Source organism: Amia ocellicauda, chromosome 8 (assembly GCF_036373705.1).
Source record: "Amia ocellicauda isolate fAmiCal2 chromosome 8, fAmiCal2.hap1, whole genome shotgun sequence".
Taxonomy (NCBI): Eukaryota; Metazoa; Chordata; class Actinopteri; order Amiiformes; family Amiidae; genus Amia; species Amia ocellicauda.
The window spans coordinates 36,405,405-36,427,315 of NC_089857.1; the positions used below are offsets into that span (position 1 = coordinate 36,405,405).

Consider the following 21,911-nt stretch of genomic DNA (forward strand, 5'->3'; position numbering starts at 1 on the left):
AGGTTGCATGCCCAGTTTTATTTCCTTCAAAAAGCACTTGTGGAAAAAAAAAATACTTTTGAAGAATGCCTTACTTTTGTTTAAAGTAAACAAGATCATCAGAACAGTTCTGAAGTCACACCTGGTAACATTAGCTACCTGTATAATGTTCCTAAAAATACAGATGTATAAGTATAGAGTCAATCTGAAATTAATGCCAGCTGAAATCCAAGGGACTACAGTCATTATCTGTTCAATTACAGATGCATAAGTGTCTGATTTTCCCACTGAACATGTACTGTGACTTCAGAAGCTCTGTACTGGTACTGGTAGCAGGTGTACAAATAGTTACTGCACTGGGGGTTCTTTAAAAATCACTTAAACAGGATGAAAAACCTTAACACTTCATGACAAAGACATCAGACATATCAATGCTCCTAGTGTTTGACTTAAATGGTTTATTTTATATGTGTATATGTGTGTAATCAGCATTTCTCAGAAGCAGCACACTACAGAAACACTAAGCAAAAAAAAAAAAAAAAAAAAAGACGAGAAAGGTAATTATGAAGTCAATCATGTCAGTACTGTCACCATACTGATGGCATATCACAATAACCCATTGTATGAAGAATGGCATTTTATGAAAGATGCAAGAAAATGTGGATTATACAATGCACAGAGCTTAATTTGTTCCTACATTTTGGAGAACATAAATCTTGCAAGGCTCCCTTCAAAAAACATGTTTTTGCTTGACATCTCTTTAACATTTGGACATTGCACTTAATAATCAGATAATGCTTAATTAAAGAATTCCCCCAATTCCTATTATTAACCAAAATAACCGACTTCTCCAGGGAAAATGCTACGGTACATGCAACAATTAGCCTTGTAACCATGACAAATGAGAGATCATTAAAAATACTTTAGTTCCCTTACACAGTCCACAAGGAACTTGCATTGCCAGTGAACAAAAACACAAATGATTTTCCTCAGTAACTCATATTACCCTAAAAGCTTTTAATCTGGCTCTGCGGTCATAATATTCATACTGTAGAAATTGCTGTTCTTTTCATAATGTCCATCATCACTGCTTCAGAGAGATGAAGTTAAATTAGTCTTATCTGAGAGCAAGTCTTAGAGCAAAGTCCATGGATATTAATTCCAAACCCCATTATTTATAAAGCCTAAAACCACATCCTCAAAATGAATTAACTAACAAGATCAACAAGGAAAATGCAAAAGGAAACAAAAAAAAACAAAAAAATATATATATATAAGAAACGATAATGGTGAATGAATGCATATTTATATCAGGGTGCATACAGTTAGGTCAATAAATATTTGGACATGGACACAATTTTCATCATTTTGGCTCTGTATGCCACCACAATGGATTTGAAAGGAACAATATGTGCTTTAAGTGTTGACTTTCATCTTTAATTTGAGGGTAGTTGCATCCAAATTGGGTTAACGGTGTAGGAATTACACCCATTTTTATATGTTGTCCCCCCAATTTTAGGGGCTCAAAAGTATTTGGATAAACTAACAATCATTCATTAAATTGTGAGTTTCAATACTTGGTATCAAATCCTTTGCAGTCAATGACTGCCTGAAGTCAGGAACCCATAGACATCAACAGATGCTGGGTTTCTTCCCTGGTGATGCTCTGCCAGGCCTGTACTGCAGCGGTCTTTAGTTCCTGCTTGTTCTTGGGGCGTTTTGCTGTAATTCCTACACCCTTCACCCAATTTGGATGCAACTACCCTTAAATTAAAGATGAAAGTCTACACTTAAAGAACATCATAATTGTTTCCTTTCAAATCCATTGTGGTGGTGTACAGAGCCAAAATGATGAAAATTGTGTGCTTGTCCAAATATTTATGGACCTTACTGTATAATGTTGTTAGAGTCCTTGGGTTACATGTATGTATTCTGAAAGTTAAAAACAAAAACAAACAAAAAATCAAGTAAACTACAGCTCACTACAGAATTAAAATCATTTGAGTCAATGGGATAGCTGACATTGGTCTCATTATTTCGAGCAAGAACAGCACCGGTCTTTAGTCTGTCCTCAGAGACTGGTTTGTTCCTCTGAAACAGCCAGGGATAACAGTCCATCAACTGAGTTAATGCGCCACTGATTTCAGGAGCTTTACACAACCCCATGATGTTGAGTGCTGGGTGGATTGGCAATAAGAATAACATTCTGGCATTTCCTGGCTTGGCTGAGAGGACAAGAGCCTGGCCTGAGGATGAAGCTATCAACCCCCCCTTCTACTTAGTGGAATGAGCCAAGAAGCTGCAACAGGGGTGTTAATTGAGAAGAAGCAGGTGATATAAAGTGAGGGGAAGGGGAGTTTGCTTCCCATATTGACACTTAAAAGGCAGTCCGGCGAGAGAATGGGAGTTGTGTGGATTTTATTTGCTACTTGTATTAATTGAGAACAATTCCAACATTGAATTTAAACAAACTGAAAATAACCTGCAAATGAAAAACACAAATACAATAATTGCATCTTAAAGACCTAAAGATTTTTTATTTATTTTTACACAACAGACCTTATCCAACGTACATTTAATTCTCTTGTACTTTTGCTGTAACTGCAGATGCCATTACAGCATGTGTAATATTACAGTGTCTGCTCTTTAGTGAATGTACAAGTCAAGAAACAGACTTCAATTTGTTAAACATGTCACCCATTATTGGTGTTTTGTGCCTGCCATTAAAGCAAGTCAAGCATGTAATGACAGTTTATACAAAGTAAGCCCATCATGACTGCAGGTGCTTTTAAAAATTAGGGCTCTGCTTCAGCAGGAAGGTCACATTCATTTTCCATAAAAATAAGATCGATAGGCCTCCCTGTCCAGAGCTTGGTGTTTGCTGATGCATTAACAATATAATACTTCAGAAGTTTGCCTATTCTAGGTGTCTGAAAAGTAAACAACATTGTTCAGTCATAAAACTCTTTAAATCAATAAAGATGTTTCCTTGTGTTTGTTAATTAATGGTTTCTGTGGAGTCTTCATAATCTTGTATACTTTTTCCTCCACAAGACAAATAAAAAAACACATGAAAAAAGGTTTTTGAACAAATTCACCACAACTAAAGTAAATACATTTCCCTCATTTGCACCATATTCACAATGTCAGAGTAGAAAAGCAAGAGGAAGAGGAAAGACTCAATATAAAATACCTTGGAATTGCTCTATCTATGCAATGCGGCTTCCTAACTCTCAATTGTTTTTTCTTCTTTTCAGCATTATTGATTATGGTGTTGCATCTATATTCCAAAGACCGTTGCCAATTACATTACTTTTATATTTATTTAAGGACAAAGAGACATCGATATATAACAGCACTTAATGACACAGCCATTACAGTCGATACAAGACTTCTACAATATCTAAGGAAACTCCTAAGAGAATCTGAAAAGTGGATAATCCCATAGTCAGTGTAGTTCTCCACACTTAGATGCACTCTTACCTTGCATCCAGTGATGGGCAGATCCACAAGACAAAGAATTTCCCCTGAATGATGTAGGTCTATATATTTCAGAAAATGAAACTGATATTTTTTTATAAAATTGATTGACTTAGAGGAGTCTGTTCATGAGAGAATTGTGAAATGTAATTATGAGCATTCGGCACATTTGTACGTTATTTTATTATATGTTAGTTTTTTATTGACATCTCCAATCTTTTCCACCCAAGGGATTGTAAAGCATTGTTCTTCAACACTATTAAGTAGACTTTATTGCAAGGACATTTCATGAAAAGGAAGGGAATAAACATGCATAATACAGCTTCTTTTAAAATTGCAAGGATAGACCAATTCATACGTTGTAAGATATTAGAACGCAGTGTTTGGTGATACAAGGCCATGCCAAAAGGAAGTACTCCCCCGCACATGACAAACAATGGGAAAGGTCAGATATGACGCAAACTGGAAGCTCGCTCAATCTGCAAACATGTCTTTGCCTTCAAACCAGACATTAATTTAATTCAAAGCTACTATGATCTACAAGTAAATCAAAGTTTCAATTATAATATTAAAAATTAGGCTAAATTGTATCTTAACCGTCTGAAACAGCTAATATAATGGCATTGCATACTAGGTTATTATTCCCCCCTTTTAGTCTTTTTGCAATGCAAATTTTAATTAAAAAAATTACTGCTTTGGTACAATTTCCAATGTGTAACCACTGCCTAACCAACTGCCATATTCTAATAAGCAATTATATTTTTCTACATACTAAGGCATCCTAACTACCGTCTACTGCAACAACTGTTAGGGATGTTTAGCCACTACAGTGTAAATACATAAAGCCTAAAGTGCTTTCCTTTGATACCTTTACCAATATTTTTTCAAGCTAGCACTGTATTCTGGGAACCTTAATTATTTTGTGTGCTATTCTTATGACTTTGTGCTATTCTATGTTAATGTACATCTTCCGTCCCTATTGATACATGACTCATTATTATGATGTCTGAGATGGTGCTCACTATGAAAAGACAGGAAAAAAATCTAATAAAAATCATATGCAGTTATCATGTAGAAAATGTAAAATTAGGGAGTAGAGAACAGCGGAATGATAGACCATAATTATTTTCAGCGTGTCTTATTCTTTCTCCAAAGGCCTATTAAAGCTGTGTTCCTGCAATACCAAATACAGCTGCAGTAGTCCTTCAGTGCCCTTCTTCACAAAGCAGGGTATTGTATATGTAATATAATGGTTGTGAACTGTAAAAGGGGAGATTTTCCTAAGTCTTCATTTCTAGGCAAACCAGTTATCCAAAACATTTAGAAAAAGAAGATGTCAAACGTAAAACCACATATCCCGTGGCAGAGTTCTAAAACTGCATTGTAAAGTAAAACTCAATCTTCATTGCTCCTTGGAGTTGAACCAACAGCAATAAACCATGTCTCTTACAGTTCATAAATAAAGGTGAGCTGTGCTGCTGTGCAGTCACTAGTCTTCATGTGCTGACAGATGTGGTTGAGAAGTCCCCCTTGAGTAATATAGACAAGGATATCTTAATGCGCTTACACAATTTTATTACACTTCCAACTTCGAATTGTTAATTAAAGAATATCAAACACAAAACAAGAACTCTGCTCAGTGGGCCATTTCATAGGCATATGCCACCTCATTTGCTGGGCCATTTATTTAAGACTCAATGACCTTAAACAGCTACCCCTCAACACACACACACACACTTTTCAAACCACTTAAGAATGCATGTCATGGAAACAGAAAAACAAGAACTAGCAGCTGGCGGCTTACAGTCGAATCACAAATCACTCGAGAAATGTACAGTTCTTCTCTACAATGTACACTGCATTTTCAACCTGTGCAACACTCTCAGCAAGGAGGTTTCCAAACCGGAAGAGAGTAATTTATCATACTATATATATATTCAAGTGCATCTCCTTATAAAGTAACAGGAGCTCCTGACACCGCAAATCAGGAATAAATAATGTAAGGATATGAAGACACTGTCAGAAGTTTCTGACTCCATGTCATTTGTCACTTCAGGTTCACTGTACGGGTGTCTGCTGGGAACTCCGTTTCATGACATTCTTATTTGGCACCAGTCACCAAAACACAAAATGCATTTTGCTTCATGAACCTTGACTAATAAATAGATACAAGTACAGAGAACTGCAGTTTTTCAGTCCTTCATCTCTATTTCTCAAAGCTATATCCACGTACAGAGATGGGTCCTTTTACACTTATTCCTTTGAAGGTCAGAGAAAGGTCACACACTATAACTGTGAGATTTGAACTTGATCTAGACATGATCTAGACTCCGACCCTATAGGGTTAATAAATCTGAACAATAATGAGACCATGCTTGTTACTTTGGTGGTGTGTTGCCTCTCAAAGGACTAGATGGAGTAGAATTTATAAGGGTCATGTACACTACTGCTGGTGTGCGATCTCATTTCAGTTGCCCCTAAGGGGACAATTCTGTAATATATCATTATAAATAACGTCAATCACACATATATACTTGTCTGTAACTTGTGAAGAGAGAATACTTTATAGATTAAACCAAGGCCAGGGTGATGGTCTGAGGTCCAGAGGCATGTGGAATGAGCTGGACGTTGCAGGGCGTCAGACTACGTGCCAGGAAACAATGTGTTCTTCTCCGTTACTGTTGAACAAATCAATGAGAGAAGAGGTAGTCCTTGGTTCAGTGGTTATCCCACTGTGTTGAGATTTTCCGTATCCTCAGACAGATGCAACATAAATTAGTAAGCCTCGTCTGAAACTGTCTGCATACACAAAACATGTTAAATCACAGAGGTTGGTTTTATTTCAGAAACAGTGCAATCTGAATAATTCCCCATGAAATAGTCATCAATATGGACAAATGAGGGCCTCTATTTATAACAACAATACATTAGAAGGAATGTAAATAACCAATTTGCTCATTATAGTGAATGATGTAAACTTTTAATTCAATATATAATAAGTGTATTTTTAATCCTGAACATTAACTGAACTGTATTATCATGGATATGTGAAAGCAATTACAGTGATCGTTACAGTTTTTTTTCTTTAATTAAAGACATTATGCAGAAATCGTGGCAGGGGCTCCCTGTAGTGATGTAGTATTAGGTGAGTTGTTTATCCACACTTTTCTCTTTCAACAGAATAGGCTTCTCTTCCTTAATCATATTGGTCTCTGTAGAACAATGTACCACTGAGGCAATGTTTAACTTTGAAAATGTAATTAAACAATGTTTTAAACAATTATTCTACCCTTCTGTTCAAAGTGTATCTGATGAAGTAATTAACCAACTGCAACACTCCATGAAATAGGATAACTTTAGCATGACTTAAGCCATCAAAGCAACTGTAGGCCGAAATTCAATGTTGGGCCACACATAAATGTTTGAAATAAAGCATTTGTCAAACATGCCATCCAGCTGCCCACACATCACAAAATGAATGTATAGCCTACACTGTTCCTTGTTTTCAGGTTGATTTCTGAAACCCTGGCATGGATTCTTGACACTCTTCATTAAAGCAATCAAGGGCTTCCACACTGTCACAACGATTCCTTTGTTATGCATTTTGTGATATACAGAGGTCATTTCTGAATAGTTTGGGTTCTATGTAACACTGACCTAGTCAATGCTCTTTCAGCCCACTTACAGCATCAGCAACGCAAAAGAATAGATTGAGCAACATCAACATTTCAGTAAACTGCACTTTTTATTTTTATCTGCTGCCAAGGGAGTAAGCCAATGCATGTAAACCCCTGGAGGTTTAAACATATTGTTAGTTTAATCATGAGTGACATGACGTTTCTACACAAGGCAAGCAGACTACGAGCAGGTTACTGCACAAGGACAAACAATCCTGCTACACGGCAATCAAACTGAAGTGTAGTTTTAAAAAAATGTATTGTTTGGTGTTTTGGCAGAGTGTCAAAGATGAGCTAACTTCCATTTGGAAAAAGACTGATCAGTTTCAGATTTTCAACAAGGAAATTCCATGGAAGCCTGTTCAAGTTTCCAATCTTAGGAGTACAATGTGGAAGACAAAATGTAAAGTTTGTTATTTATTTCTTTATTCTAGATTTTGCAACACAGGAAATAAGCTATAAGGCTTTCCATCAACATTGTCTTTAACCCTACACATGATGCATATCACAATATAAGGAAGCAGCTATAATGGAAAATGTCAGATTTCCATTTGAATGAATTGAAACCAGATTTTTTTTTAGTATTAAAGGAGAAGATCTACACATGCATTACTTTAAAAAAAGACAAGGAGAGAAACTAAAAGCAATACAATTGCCTCATGTATTTTAGCGTCAGTATCCACTGTGGTACGGAAATAACATCTGCACTGAGCCAACTTGCCTGATCACTCTCCAAAGTCATTTTCACATCTTGAGTGAACATCACAGCCCATCATAATAAAGCAGCAAGAGCGAGAAGGGGAAAAACATTTACAACATTTGCTGGAGAGAACAGCAATAAGTTGAAGCTTGCACGGGAAGAGGTGCAATACAGTTCCAAAGTAGTGTTTTCCCATTTTTAATTAAATGTATTAATACAGTTTTACAAATTGAAGTTTAGAGAACACCTACTTGACTAAGTCTATACATTACATTTTTATACAAAAGGATTACCTTTTCAAAGAGTGAATCCTAATTTAGATTTCTAAAATTATGGAAGCTTTACAGTAATTGTATTAAGTCTAAATATTTAACATCAAGGGTTTGTGATTGGCTTTGGCTGCAAAAACAAAATGTCTCAGTGAATTAAACACTGAAATCATACTGAGCTCTAAAGCTAAAGCAAATAAGCTCTGTATTGCATTGTTTCTTCCTCATATAGTTAATGGCAGATTCAGCAGATTCACATGCAATGCTACAAACACTGAAGAATCAAGAGTTTAATGGATTAAAATGGACCTGTGATTTCTTATGGTAGGCCACAACTGCAAGGAAGTACTTAATGCTTGTTGACAGATCTATCTGAATAGCACATTGAAAGGCTAAAGGCAGAGCACCGTACTGAATAAATGTGGTACAGAAGAAGTTAATCAGTAGGTTATTGTAGATGTTACAATAGATGCAACAATGGCTTTTCACCCAAGCCCAAAATCTGAACACTTTCCTCACGCTGTTGCTTGTGATGACACATTTTCTCCAGGTGCTACACAGATCCTCCTGTCACTCACAGCAGCAACCTAGCAACAAATTCACCCAACCCGCTGACATCAGAAACCATTATTGGGCCATCACCGTCTCCTTGGCCTGGTCTCATACAGACACACAGGCAGTGTTCATTCGATTGTAGCCCAGAGGCAGAAGCCAGAAAAGTTACTTTTCACTCCATTTCGTTTAACGACGGTTTTCAAAAAGACACCGAGAGGATGATTTACGTAATTTCCACTTCTTCCCAGGAAGGTGTACTTAAATAGATCTGCCTGATCCTCTGCTGTATTTTCACAGCGTGCAGCCAAGTAATCAGTAAAGGATTTAAAAGACTATTAATGAAGTAACAATGTGAAGGAAATATAATATTTTATTGCTTTGGTACTAAGCCTTGGTTGATCCCAGTTGCCCTTGTTTTTAGAATTATATTCCTACATGAACACGTACACGATACATCATCCTTTGCAAAGCAGAGGCTTCTCAGAATGTACTTTGAAATATTAAATTATTGATCAGAACTGCTTTGCTGGGAGAAAATAAATATAAAAAGTGTGGAATTCGAATCATTATGTTGCTCTGTAAATGTTTGTGGACTTAGTTCAGATAACTAAGCAGCCAAGGTATTTTAAGCGATTTTCTGTGATTGGATGGGTGCCTCCCACCTGCCACCTGAAGGGCCTCACACTCCCCTTTAATTGGGGAACTGCTGAAACACTGGCTTCAGATAAGGTACTGATGTAGTTCTGGCAATACACAATTTTTCATGCAGGAACCAACTGACAAAGGAGAAAAGAAACTGGGTCTTGTGGTAAACTGTTGCGAAGCATACATTTGACTGATCATTTAGACAAGAGAAGCAGGGAGTGTCTTCTAGAAGAACTAGTGCTGTCTGCCAGGGCTTCTCCTATCAATCACTCGTTAGGCCTTAAAACAGGATTTACAGATGCTGCACACATACTTCATCAAATGTCAGTAAATGGCTCATGTGTGAAGCCATCTAATTCTGTAAAATTAAGTTGTATCTATTTATTCTGGTACCAAAAGCCTATTGGTAGTTTGCATGCACATGCTTGATATGGTTCATACTCCATGTCTATTCAATAGAGATAGGCTTACTCTCTACTTCAACCTCTGTTGAGAACAAATGCTGCCAACATAATGAAATGGGAGACTGCCAAAAAGTTTAAACCATGAGCAATCTTTATGAAAAAAAAAATACCAGAGCAGAATTTTAAAGACTTTAAAACAAAAAAAAACTATGCAGAGATTAAAGTCATAGAGAAGATAAAGAAACATCTATTAAAAGTGAAAGAATAAAGAAAGGTTTATTGATAATTGTTTCAAGTATATTATAAGCCTATATCGATCCACTGCGGGATGAAGGCCTCCCTTCAATCTACACTCACCTAAAGGATTATTAGGAACACCTGTTCAATTTCTCATTAATGCAATTATCTAACCAACCAATCACATGGCAGTTGCTTCAATGCATTTAGGGGTGTGGTCCTGGTCAAGACAATCTCCTGAACTCCAAACTGAATGTCTGAATGGGAAAGAAAGGTGATTTAAGCAATTTTGAGTGTGGCATGGTTGTTGGTGCCAGACGGGCCGGTCTGAGTATTTCACAATCTGCTCAGTTACTGGGATTTTCACGCACAACCATTTCTAGGGTTTACAAAGAATGGTGTGAAAAGGGAAAAACATCCAGTATGCGGCAGTCCTGTGGGCGAAAATGCCTTGTTGATGCTAGAGGTCAGAGGAGAATGGGCCGACTGATTCAAGCTGATAGAAGAGCAACTTTGACTGAAATAACCACTCGTTACAACCGAGGTATGCAGCAAAGCATTTGTGAAGCCACAACACATTCAACCTTGAGGCGGATGGGCTACAACAGCAGAAGACCCCACCGGGTACTACTCATCTCCACTACAAATAGGAAAAAGAGGCTACAATTTGCACAAGCTCACCAAAATTGGACAGTTGAAGACTGGAAAAATGTTGCCTGGTCTGATGAGTCTCGATTTCTGTTGAGACATTCAGATGGTAGAGTCAGAATTTGGCGTAAACAGAATGAGAACATGGATCCATCATGCCTTGTTACCACTGTGCAGGCTGGTGGTGGTGGTGTAATGGTGTGGGGGATGTTTTCTTGGCACACTTTAGGCCCCTTAGTGCCAACTGGGCATCGTTTAAATGCCACGGCCTACCTGAGCATTGTTTCTGACCATGTCCATCCCTTTATGACCACCATGTACCCATCCTCTGATGGCTACTTCCAGCAGGATAATGCACCATGTCACAAAGGTCGAATCATTTCAAATTGGTTTCTTGAACATGACAATGAGTTCACTGTACTAAACTGGCCCCCACAGTCACCAGATCTCAACCCAATAGAGCATCTTTGGGATGTGGTGGAACAGGAGCTTCGTGCCCTGGATGTGCATCCCACAAAACTCCATCAACTGCAAGATGCTATCCTATCAATATGGGCCAACATTTCTAAAGAATGCTTTCAGCACCTTGTTGAATCAATGCCACGTAGAATTAAGGCAGATCTGAAGGCGAAAGGGGGTCAAACACAGTATTAGTATGGTGTTCCTAATAATCCTTTAGGTGAGTGTATAGCTTTCCCCTTTTCCAGGTCACGCCTGCCAAGTTTATTATTTTATCTGCTCATCTTTTATGCAGTCATCTTCTAGGTTTTCTTATTTCTTGTGATCCATTTGAAAGCTTCCTTTGTTCATATTTGATCTGTTTTTCTTGTAACGTTTCCAGCCATTTTAACATTTCCACTCTTTAAATAGCACATATTTTGTTTGTTCACTGATCCATTTAATTTCTCTCTCTTCTTGTTGTTCTAACAATACAACTTTCCATGCTTCTTTGTGTCATCTTCAGTGTCTAACATTTTTGCATTTAGTGTCCAGGTTTCACAGCCTTAAGTGAGCACTGGTAGTATGCATTGATCATATACTCTTCTCTACAGGTAAGAAAGTACATTTCCTTAAAACATCATGCAGTTTCTTCCAAATGGACTCCATCAAATTTTTACTCATCTTTTGATATCCCAAGCTGCACGGAGTTGTTGTCAAGTCAAAAGTTGTCTGCACCTGTCCTTGGATGAGTATCCGTTGATATACTTACATTTTCTTAAACTTAACAAAGCTGTTAAACATGACTTTGGTTTTAAAGAGGTACATTTTTAGTCCAGTTGTCTTGCTTGCATCTCAGAGTTCTTGAATTTTAAAAACCTATGATGTTGAAAAAAAGGAAAAAAATTGATAGATAGATAGATAGATAGACAGATAGTTAGATAGATAGATATACAAGTCAAGCCTTGTAATCATGTGCCTGGTGACATGATGTTTACACTTATACAAAGGCAGACACAATGCCTGGTCACACACGGGAAATGTGAGCAAACACCAGCTGTCAAAAGAAATACAGACAACATAAAACTGTAAAATAAATACAATTTGCAACAATTTACTTTCCTTACTCCTGAGATTATTTGTATCCCATTTTAGATATGGATCACAAACAAAAAGATCTATCAAACTATCTAATTCTCCAAATGTCATCTACAGTAAACAAAGAGCAGCTGTGCCAGTTAAAATAAAGCCTGTTTATTTGCATGATGGTTAACAACATACTTTCCTTCTCTAACTTAATGTAAACCAAACATTGCTAATGTGACAGACTATGCTCCCATACTAAGCTACTTATCGGTTTTCTGGTAGATCACGGCTGTATGTTGTGTGTGCATTTCCTAACATGACATTTAAGAGGTTTCCGTCTACACTACATGCAGAAATATAATTAAATTAATTCTAAGCCATTTACTATTTCCTCCCTTACTAGCATCCCTTTGTGATATGTCCCAATGCCCTTTCTACTTTGTGCCATGAAGGAGAGCACAAACCCACCCCCCACACACCAAACCAACCATTTCAAAGATGCTGAATCCTGAATGACCAACGTGCTCAAATAATGGCCGAGCTCTCAAGGTAAGAGGTTAGCTTTACAGCTGCAACGATATGGAAAAACCCAACATCTTTCCCACCCACACATAATCCATAGAGCAGACAGAAGCTTTTGTCTCCTCTCACTTTAATTGCCTGCTCTCACATGGAGACTGAATAGAACATTCAACATATTTAATGATGTCTTTGACAGAGCATACAGCTTTTGCATTTTAAACCCCTGATGACCGCAGGGTTGGATATTAAATATGGTGTGAAGTAAAACCATATTTTTTTCCCCTTATTCTAGTTGCAAAGATTGGAAAATTAAGGCACAGGATATTCCACTCCACTCTTATTTCCATTTGGCTTGATTTCCGTCTGGTGACCTTATAATGGTTCAGGTTAAGTTAAAATAGATCTTAAGATGAAATATCCACTCTGGTCTTTAGAGTTTCTTCTTTGATTTCATCTTCCCACTAAAATGCAGTTATGTTATTCACTTTTGTAAACCATACACATGAATACATATGATAGATACTGCATAGCTGTGAACTTTAAAAACATTCACCGAAATAAAAATAAATAAAAACATAAAAAAACGTAAAAGATTCTGTATAAAGGGATGCTTAGTGTTCAGTTGGCATATTCTTTTTTTTTTTTTTTTTTTCCTGGTGTAAGTGCTTTCCAACATTATTCTAAGCTGTAGCTCTCACCGGGGGTTTGACTGCTCAGCGTGTGCACTGCGTGATGCTTAATATTGCGTGGCCACATAGCATGTCCTGCTGCATGATGGAACCATCACGGAAGAGAAAAGCTATTTATTATTACTTATTCCTCAGATGCTGTGCAATGCTTCAACATGCCTCACAAAACAAATTGCGTCACAGCAGCACAATGGCTCTTGGGAACAGCAATAGAATCATAATTTTGAGGGAGAGATCTAAATTTGTTTCCACAATTTGTTGACAAAGAACCCCTACCCACAGCACACTGACACTTCACTTTCTGAAAACCCTAAGCAAATGTTATATGCCAAATCAGAAATAACACTAGTGATACCAATAGGAAAAGCAACTTCAAAAAAGGTACAGGACCAAAACAAACAGAACTTTACCTTAGTAATAACTGACAGTTGTGCACAGCTTTTTTTTCTGGCTTGCATTCACTGGAATGTGCAACTTCAGTACTTAACACTGCAGTAATCTATCAAATTAACTCATTAGCCTCCCCTTGCTCGTCTCCTTGCTAATCTACACTGAATCATCCATACTCCAAGTCAGCACTTACAATTACAAAGACATTTTAAATATGACCAAAAACATCAGCTTTCTTTGGTTTAAGATTCTGTGTTACCATTGCTGCACCATATACTGCATACCTTTATGCAAAATGGAAATCCAAGCCAGACATTAAACTGTGTTTGAATATTAGGTCTTTGTAGTTTACCCTGCTAGACTTTAAACATTAACTGGAATTGCATCATTATAATAGAGCCTTCAGCCAGGAACTTAATGTAACATTTGTTTGAGTAGCTTATTAGTTTGTATAACATATTCAAATGCTTTAAGGTACATCTAACTGATCTACAAATACAGAACCAATATTATAAGACAGATCTCTATTGAAGTAAAAACATATGTATTATCCTTAATGAATGAGATCTACATTGTGAATCGGTCTATGCTAGAACTTATAAATATGAACATATACATTATTTATAATACATGTATGACATAATTTTAAGGATAGGCTATGATACGGGGGGGGGGGGGGGGGACATTGTTTTGGGAACAACAACAACTGAATTAAGAATTCATGCCTGCTGTTTGCTTTAGGTTTTTCATTACTGAATATTTATGATGCATTCTTTGGTTCAAATGTGCAGTCACTCACTGTAATGAAATGCAAAATAACTGACAGCTCATTATGGTGTGTGTTTGGCTGCTCCGTAATTCTTCAGAAAGAAAATCTTGATCATTAAACTTTCATTATAATTCAGAGCAGGTAATTTAACATATACATTTCGTGGATGGTTACAAAATAAATGATAATAAAACACACAGAGAAATCAGACCATTTAAGCCTACATGTACATCTTAATACTGATTCTAAATGTAACAAAAACAGCCAGTAAACAGTGGGCTATATCACAATCCTAGCCACCGATCTAGAAAACAAAGTTTCATAAATAATGTATTGAGATTTCATTTCATAAAAGCATGAAGAATGAAATAAAGAGGAGCAACGTATTGCTTTCTATCGATTTTCAGTACCTCTCACATACAAACCTGGGAAAAGCAAACCAATCAATTGCACAATTAAATCCTCACAGTAAGCCTCCCAGTTGAATCAGATGCTATTGACGCTCCACACACGGGCATTTAATGCATCAATTTAGAAGCCTGCCACATCAGTCTTTAATGTAGAAACCACAGAACAGGCACCTGCTGCCCCTAAGAAACTAATCACATCTGGTTTTGGTTTCATACCCGAAGCGTATGAACTCTTCAATGTGACAGACCTTTACAGCATTGTACACTATAAATGGATAGCTTATTTGACTTACCATTACAAATACGTATGCAGTGTTTATGCTACATTCACAGACACACAGCATTAAAAAAAAACTTTGTACAAGCAAAGTAAATTGCTACCGTAGTACACGCTAAAAACACAAACATGCAAATAAATCTCTTTCAAAACAGACACGCAGACTAAATGACCTTTGAGCAGTAAACCCATATAAAAATAATTCCATCATAAGCAGCTTACCTGGCAGACACATTCTGCTCCGGACCACAGTGAATGACTACAATGAACCGCGAGCGGAGACTTCTGATCTTCTGCTAGGAGTGACTCATTGGCGTAGAGAGATGCTTAGAATTAGCCCAGCATGCTCACTGACATCATCACTAAAGACTGGGATGCAGAGGATACTATGGTAACCGTTCTGTGCACTAACAGTCAAGAGCCTTTAATTGTTTTAACAACTTCCTGGGGCTTCAGCTGCTGGACTTTGACATCCCATGCAGAAAACAAGGACTGCTGTGGGGCTTCATATGTGACACAAAACCAGAAAGGCTCATCTTTGGGTCTAATTAATACAGGATAACGTGGAACTGAGCAAAATGCCTTCTCCTGATTCCAATAGTAAATTGATAGAGGTTTTTTGTTTTTTACAAAGTGAAAAATAACAGCTTTTTTGCAATTTCCATGGTATAAAAACAAATATCACATGAAATACAGGAAAGCATGCACCTTAAGGAAAATGTGTGTAATCCATACCAGGCTGCATTAAATTGAAATTCACATTAGAGAATATAGCATGCCTATAGCTGAATAGAGCACAGAGACAGAAACATAAAACTGGGTCATTATTTAAGTACTATTTTTGCTTTTGTTTTTTTAATGCCAAACAACTTGGAAAGAGCTACTATACGTAATGTTTTTACACACAGTTTGTTTTGTTAAGGTTTGGTTGCTATTCTAAATTAAGAGATTTTCAGGAAATGTGGAAACTTCCATTAGCTGCCAGTCTCTAGTTATGGCAAAGTCAGATTTCTTGCACTGTTCACGCAAGTGCTAACATCAGGAAACATGGAACACCCATGCCATCAGGACAAAAATGTACTTTTGACTATTAGTAAGATTAACTCTCTCAAAACCAAATGCAATAAGGAATGTTTGCTATAATCTCACTGAACTAAGTTTCTAGTAGTTATAGTATTTCTTATGCGCCCTGTCTATTGGAGATCAACACCTGACCTCCATGAAAAATAAACTTCTCCTATGAAAACTAGGGAGAAAGTCTAAACAAGATGGGTGAGCTGCAGTAAGAACTTGAAAAAATGAGGCACTTGACACAGAACTGGTATTCTATGTAATAATAACTATTATTCAACCAAATTGTAATCTTTCGACAAAAAACTTCATTTCAAGTAATGAGAAATTCTGATGACACCTTTTTCTCTTCTTGCACAAAATGGTGAGATTTTACAGAATCCTTTACATATTCATCCACAATTCTGTTGCTTTGCTTTTCAGTAACTACTGGACCGAACACAAGCATTACATTACAACCCACACAGCAGTGTAATGGAGTCTGTCCTCATATAACCAATTTTCTCTTCATCTCACCTGTGTGGCATGGCTTCATCCAAGTCATTTAGAATTCTTCAAATCCGTTTTGCTATAATAATCTGACTAAACTGCTATTCTGGATAAAAAATATTGCCATCTCTGACAGGTAGACAAACCATTTTAACCTAGATGTCTACTACCACACTCAATAGACAGACTTAAATAATGTAAGGCACTGACACATGGAAATGTGAAATGGCTCTTTTTTTAAATGTCATTATTCATGTACTATTAATTTTGAATACTGTGTTAAAAACTGGTGCAAATATAATATTTCTTACTTACAAATGTACCAGGGACACACAATACTTAGCTTTACAAAGCATCCTGGAAGTGTAACTCATTATTCTTGATGTTATCAAATCGGGAAAACGGACATGGTTGCTCAATGTAAAACCTTCTCAGGTTTAAAAAAAAGGCAGATAATCTTCTTATAAAACAAGAACAAAATGCAGCTTTGTAGCACTTGCTTTAATTATAGTTTCTACAGAGCTAAGACTATTAAAGTCATAATGACATAATAAATACGTAAATGACAGTAATTCATCAGTGGGAACCGTGTGCCACACAAAACAACAATCCTTAATAGAGAAAATCTGAACTTACTTTGAAAAACCTTAGTGTTGTATTCCTGAAGACATTCAGTGCTGGCTTTCTAAAAGGTCTCCCCTGTTTAGGGGGTTGCAGACCTGAAGAGAGAGAATGCATTGCTAGGGTTCTGGCATTCCAAAATAATACTTTATGCCTCACTAGGGAAGCATCCTTTACACAATCTGTTCCAAGTGCTGTATAATTTAATAAAAACATCGAAGAATGGCATTTGAAAGGAATAGGCTACTAAATTATTCAGTTATAAAAAATGTAGTGTAAAATCATGACTAGAAATTCAATTTTAGTAACAACCATCCTCGAATATTGTTGAGTTGAACAAAAGCAAACAAAAGCAAGAACGGCACAATACTGATGTCCATCAACGATATGCAAAGTTGTGATAGAGGTTTCCTAACAACACTTAGTCTATATGTGCTCTTTTTTTTAGATTACTATGCTGCACCAACGGCATATGAATGTGAAAAAAACATGTCTTAGCTACATTCTTCCATCATAATGAAATATGACTTTGCCTATATAGTAAACCACTAAATAGGATACTGTACTAGATACTACTGTACCCATTTATGATTTTAAATCACACTCCTTTAAACTGTATGGTTTAAATAATATAGTTTTAAATCTAGGTTGTGAAAAAAAACACCTACACATGACTATATATTGATAAATATAAAGTAGGAGCCTCAAATAATTATTTGAAATAATGTGAACCACAGAGAGAAAGAAATCTGCCCATTAATTTCCCCTGTGACTAACACCATGAGCAAAAGCAAACAGTAGAAATGAAAAGAATGTGCTGTATACCATGTGGGTGTAAGACAGCTTTGATACCAAACATTTTTCTTTATGAAGCATCCATTAGAAGTAAAAATACAGGCTAGGCTACACCAAATGTCAGTCTCACTCATTACAGCAGGCCTCTCTTTTTCAGTGTTTTGACTTACGCTGACAGATATTGTTAATAAATATTCAATTTTTAATATTAAAACCGCTATTAAAGAATAAACAGTGATACTGATTCCTGGTGTGAACTACCACCTTACACCATTTGTAGCAATACACACAAAGGAAAATAGGTTGGATACTCTAAAAGGGCTTATTTCTTATTGATATTCTCCAGTCCAATGTTTTTGACAACGAGGTCAGAAAACAGCATGAATCAGACATAGACGTCTTAAGAGAAGATAAATTATGCACCACTCAGAGAGGTTCAAGGAATTAAAAACATAAAATCAATGTGACAAGCTTCACCGTACTGTACATGCAGTTGTGTTTTTCCCTGGCTAGATCAGTGTTTCTCTACTTCAGTAACTGGCGAATAAACAATCAGAATTTTATATTTACCCAGTTAAAAACATAAAGGCCTATAACTAATTAAATTCATAAATACATAAAAAAAATGATTAAAATTTGATTTAGGCATCACATTTCATGTTATTCAATGGTTACCAATGCAGATTTAAAATACAAACATTTGGTGAAAACAAAAACCAGGGCTAGTTGTGATCTTCAGGGAATGAAGGTGAACAGCTGACTAAAAACCTTAATGTCCCATGAAGCTGTAATCCTAGATGAAAGAAATCAGAAACATTAACTGCCCATAAAATATTATTTCCTATTCCCTGCACAACAAAAACAAAGCACAGTAAATCATTTTTTATTATTACAACTGTATCAGGTTGTCTTTCCTACAATACTAGATGCAACACATTTCTGTATTGCTTATTTTTTTCTCTACTTTATTTCATTACCCATCCATCTTAGCTCATGTGGATTTTTTTATAATCAAGTCCTGTAACAACAGAGAATTTGTATTTTAGTTTAAACTTTAACCTTTGACAAGGAGAGTCAGAAGAAAACTACCTTTTTTAACACAAAATAAAAGAAAGTACAAAGCTTTGATGGACTTCATCAGAGTGACCAGATTTTGCAGAAATGCTAGAGTTGATATGGTTTTACACAAGAGAGGGAATTGCAGGTTACAGTAATATTTGAAACCTAGGTAAATTTGCCTTTTTCTTAAAATGTAAATATAGAGCACAAGACAAAGATAATCACCAAAGTAATGCAAAGTATGTCACCATTTGTCCTACCAAGTCAAAGTAGCCTCATGGTGTCAGCTGTGTATGTCATTGTGAAAGTTGGCACACAGTAAATACAAATCATGCTCTGTCCGTTTAAAAAAGAAACGTAGGCTCATTTGCATAAAAACTATTAGGACGGACACCTCGGGCACTATATCATGTATATTAATTATTTAAAAAGGGAAATGAACCGAGATTTGATTTTCACTTTGAAAGTGAAATTAAGTAAATCCGCGACCTCTTAACAATTAAGGAAAAACTCTAATTTAGCTTTAATATATTCAGACATAAGGAAACTTTTCATTGGTATTCATCGTGCATAAGGCACAGGAAAGGTATTTTGAATTGCAGCACACAACCGAAGAAAAGGCACATTTCACACCTCAACACCTGCAGCCGCTTCTTCTGGGACGCCTGGTGCACAACAGCAAGGGCTTGGCATTGCAAAACAGCCGTCGTTATCTGCCAATATCAGAGGCCAACTTTGAGTGTTTGCATGCGTTAAATATGTCGTTTTGTACAGCTGCTAAACGATGCAACAAAGTGCTCATCTGAATGCAATATCTTAAATGCACCTGCACAAACATTTCAAATCAGACGCAACATACGTCTGCAATTATTATTTTACAGTTTCAGCAAGTTGGAACAGGGAAGAAGAAACAAGGTGCAAACGCAAGAAAACTTTAACCCCATTGCTAAAAATAATCACAAAAGTGGGAGTCGGGCTATAAGACAAGACAGGCAGTGTGGCGTAGGAGGTATAGTCGTCTTGAGCTGGCAGACTAAACTAAACTTCAGTTTGAAACCAGGGCTGGGGGGAGACGTCTGTCTACAGGGCAGGGAGCACCCGAAATCCACAGGCCCTGTCAACTAATGGTACATTTCTCCATCACAACTGTTCATGTCATATAGGTATGTTGTTCTTGTGTTGACAATTGTTTGGAAAACCGACCACAGCATTACTAATCGTGTGCAATCGATGTGTAGAGGCGAAAACAGAAACTACCATTCATCTGAACAGGCTGACCGTCTTAGTTGAGACCACTGACCCATCTATTATTATTGTCCTCGCTTTCCCAAGTCAGACCGTTACAACTCTAATAAAAAAAGACAATCCCCATGCACTTTGGTTCACAGACTGGACTGTACACTTGCATTAAAGGATGTCAATATCATACTATGTCACACATGTGCTTATTTAGTAACAAGGTGCGAGTAATAATCGTAGCCTAAACTGTCCAACTCGATTTGGGCACTAAGCGGTTAAATTCAACTTCAGTCCACTGTTTACAGCCCAGCAGAAACTACAATGTCCAGCTCACACAGTGGCTCCTCTCTGATGTGTCTCTGCTGTCAGCCAACCCGATCCGCGTCACGTTCAAACTTGCTGAAGTTGAGCTGTCTTTCTCCGGCAACTTTTCTTTCCATCCCCACACAAGCCAACGCTTTAAACTTAAAACTCACTGCTAAACTTGATTCCCTGGAGTGGGTTTCTGGTCACACATTGCAAGCAAGACAACGAGTAACTGTGTACTTGTCTTTTAACACAAAACTAACCGAAAAGGCCTTACTATGTTTGTCGGGCTCGGTCCGGTTCAGATGCTGGTCCTCACAGATCCCGACCCCTGTCTTTCCGTCCTGTCCCGTCCTGTCCTGCGCTCGTCTCCGCCGAAACAGACCCCGCTAGTCGCTGCCAGATCGCGTCGATTTGAAGGCGTTGAGCACCGAGACGTCGATTGGCTGGAGCAGCGAGACTGGAGGCACGTCGTGCTCACGCAATCGTGCAGCAGTGATCGACATATAGTCAGTGGCCCCCGGCAGGCGACAGGCAGTAGATTAGTAAGAGCTGTGTGTCTGTGTTGTGTGGTTTCTATGCTGTGATCTTATAGATGGTGCCTGTTTAGCTTACAGTTTTTTTCTGGATTGCTGGAGCACATTTGTCCCAACAGAATGCACTTTTTTAAAACAGCCCCAAACTGAAACACGTTGGCCATAATTACACATTCCATTTGCAAAAAGTACTAATACTCCTAAAGCAACACATACACGTCACAAAATCAAATAAGTCTATCAAAGCTGTGTAGTTTGTCATCTAATGAAAAGTTCTTTCCATCAGCCATTTATTTCACAATGGCACAATAAACACTAATTATGACCATCAATAGTACTAGGTCAACCGTGAGTACATGCTCTTTCTTTTTGTTCAGAAAATAAAGAGTAAATGGTCAGTAAACATTTCACCCCAGCATGAGCTGTACTCGTGTTCTCTGAGAGACTCTTATCAAAAAGACCAAAGGAGAAACAAAAAAAGACAAAAGATTTTACTTTATTCAGTTACAGTAGTGCTCCAGATACATTGAATGATGCCGGAAATACAACAAGAAACTCAATGTAAATGTTCATTTACTGTTCCATTCTTTGCTGTCTGTCAGGTGACATATTCTCATCCA

The 21,911-nt window shown here is 37.1% G+C and overlaps 1 protein-coding gene across 8 annotated transcripts in view; it reads right to left on the minus strand.

Moving 5' to 3' along the window:
• The window catches only part of pam (peptidylglycine alpha-amidating monooxygenase), an 81,122-nt gene extending 59,955 nt beyond the window's left edge, over positions 1-21,167 (minus strand). For 6 of the 8 annotated variants that reach the window (XM_066711267.1, XM_066711268.1, XM_066711264.1 and 3 more), the window contains exon 1: positions 21,033-21,167. The gene's annotated coding sequence lies outside the window, so the exon portion shown is untranslated. Of the gene's footprint in view, positions 1-15,397; positions 15,470-21,032 lie in introns of those variants that run through there. The other 2 variants (XM_066711266.1, XM_066711262.1) reach the window with 2 other exon arrangements.
• Between the last annotated feature and the right edge of the window lie 744 nt (positions 21,168-21,911).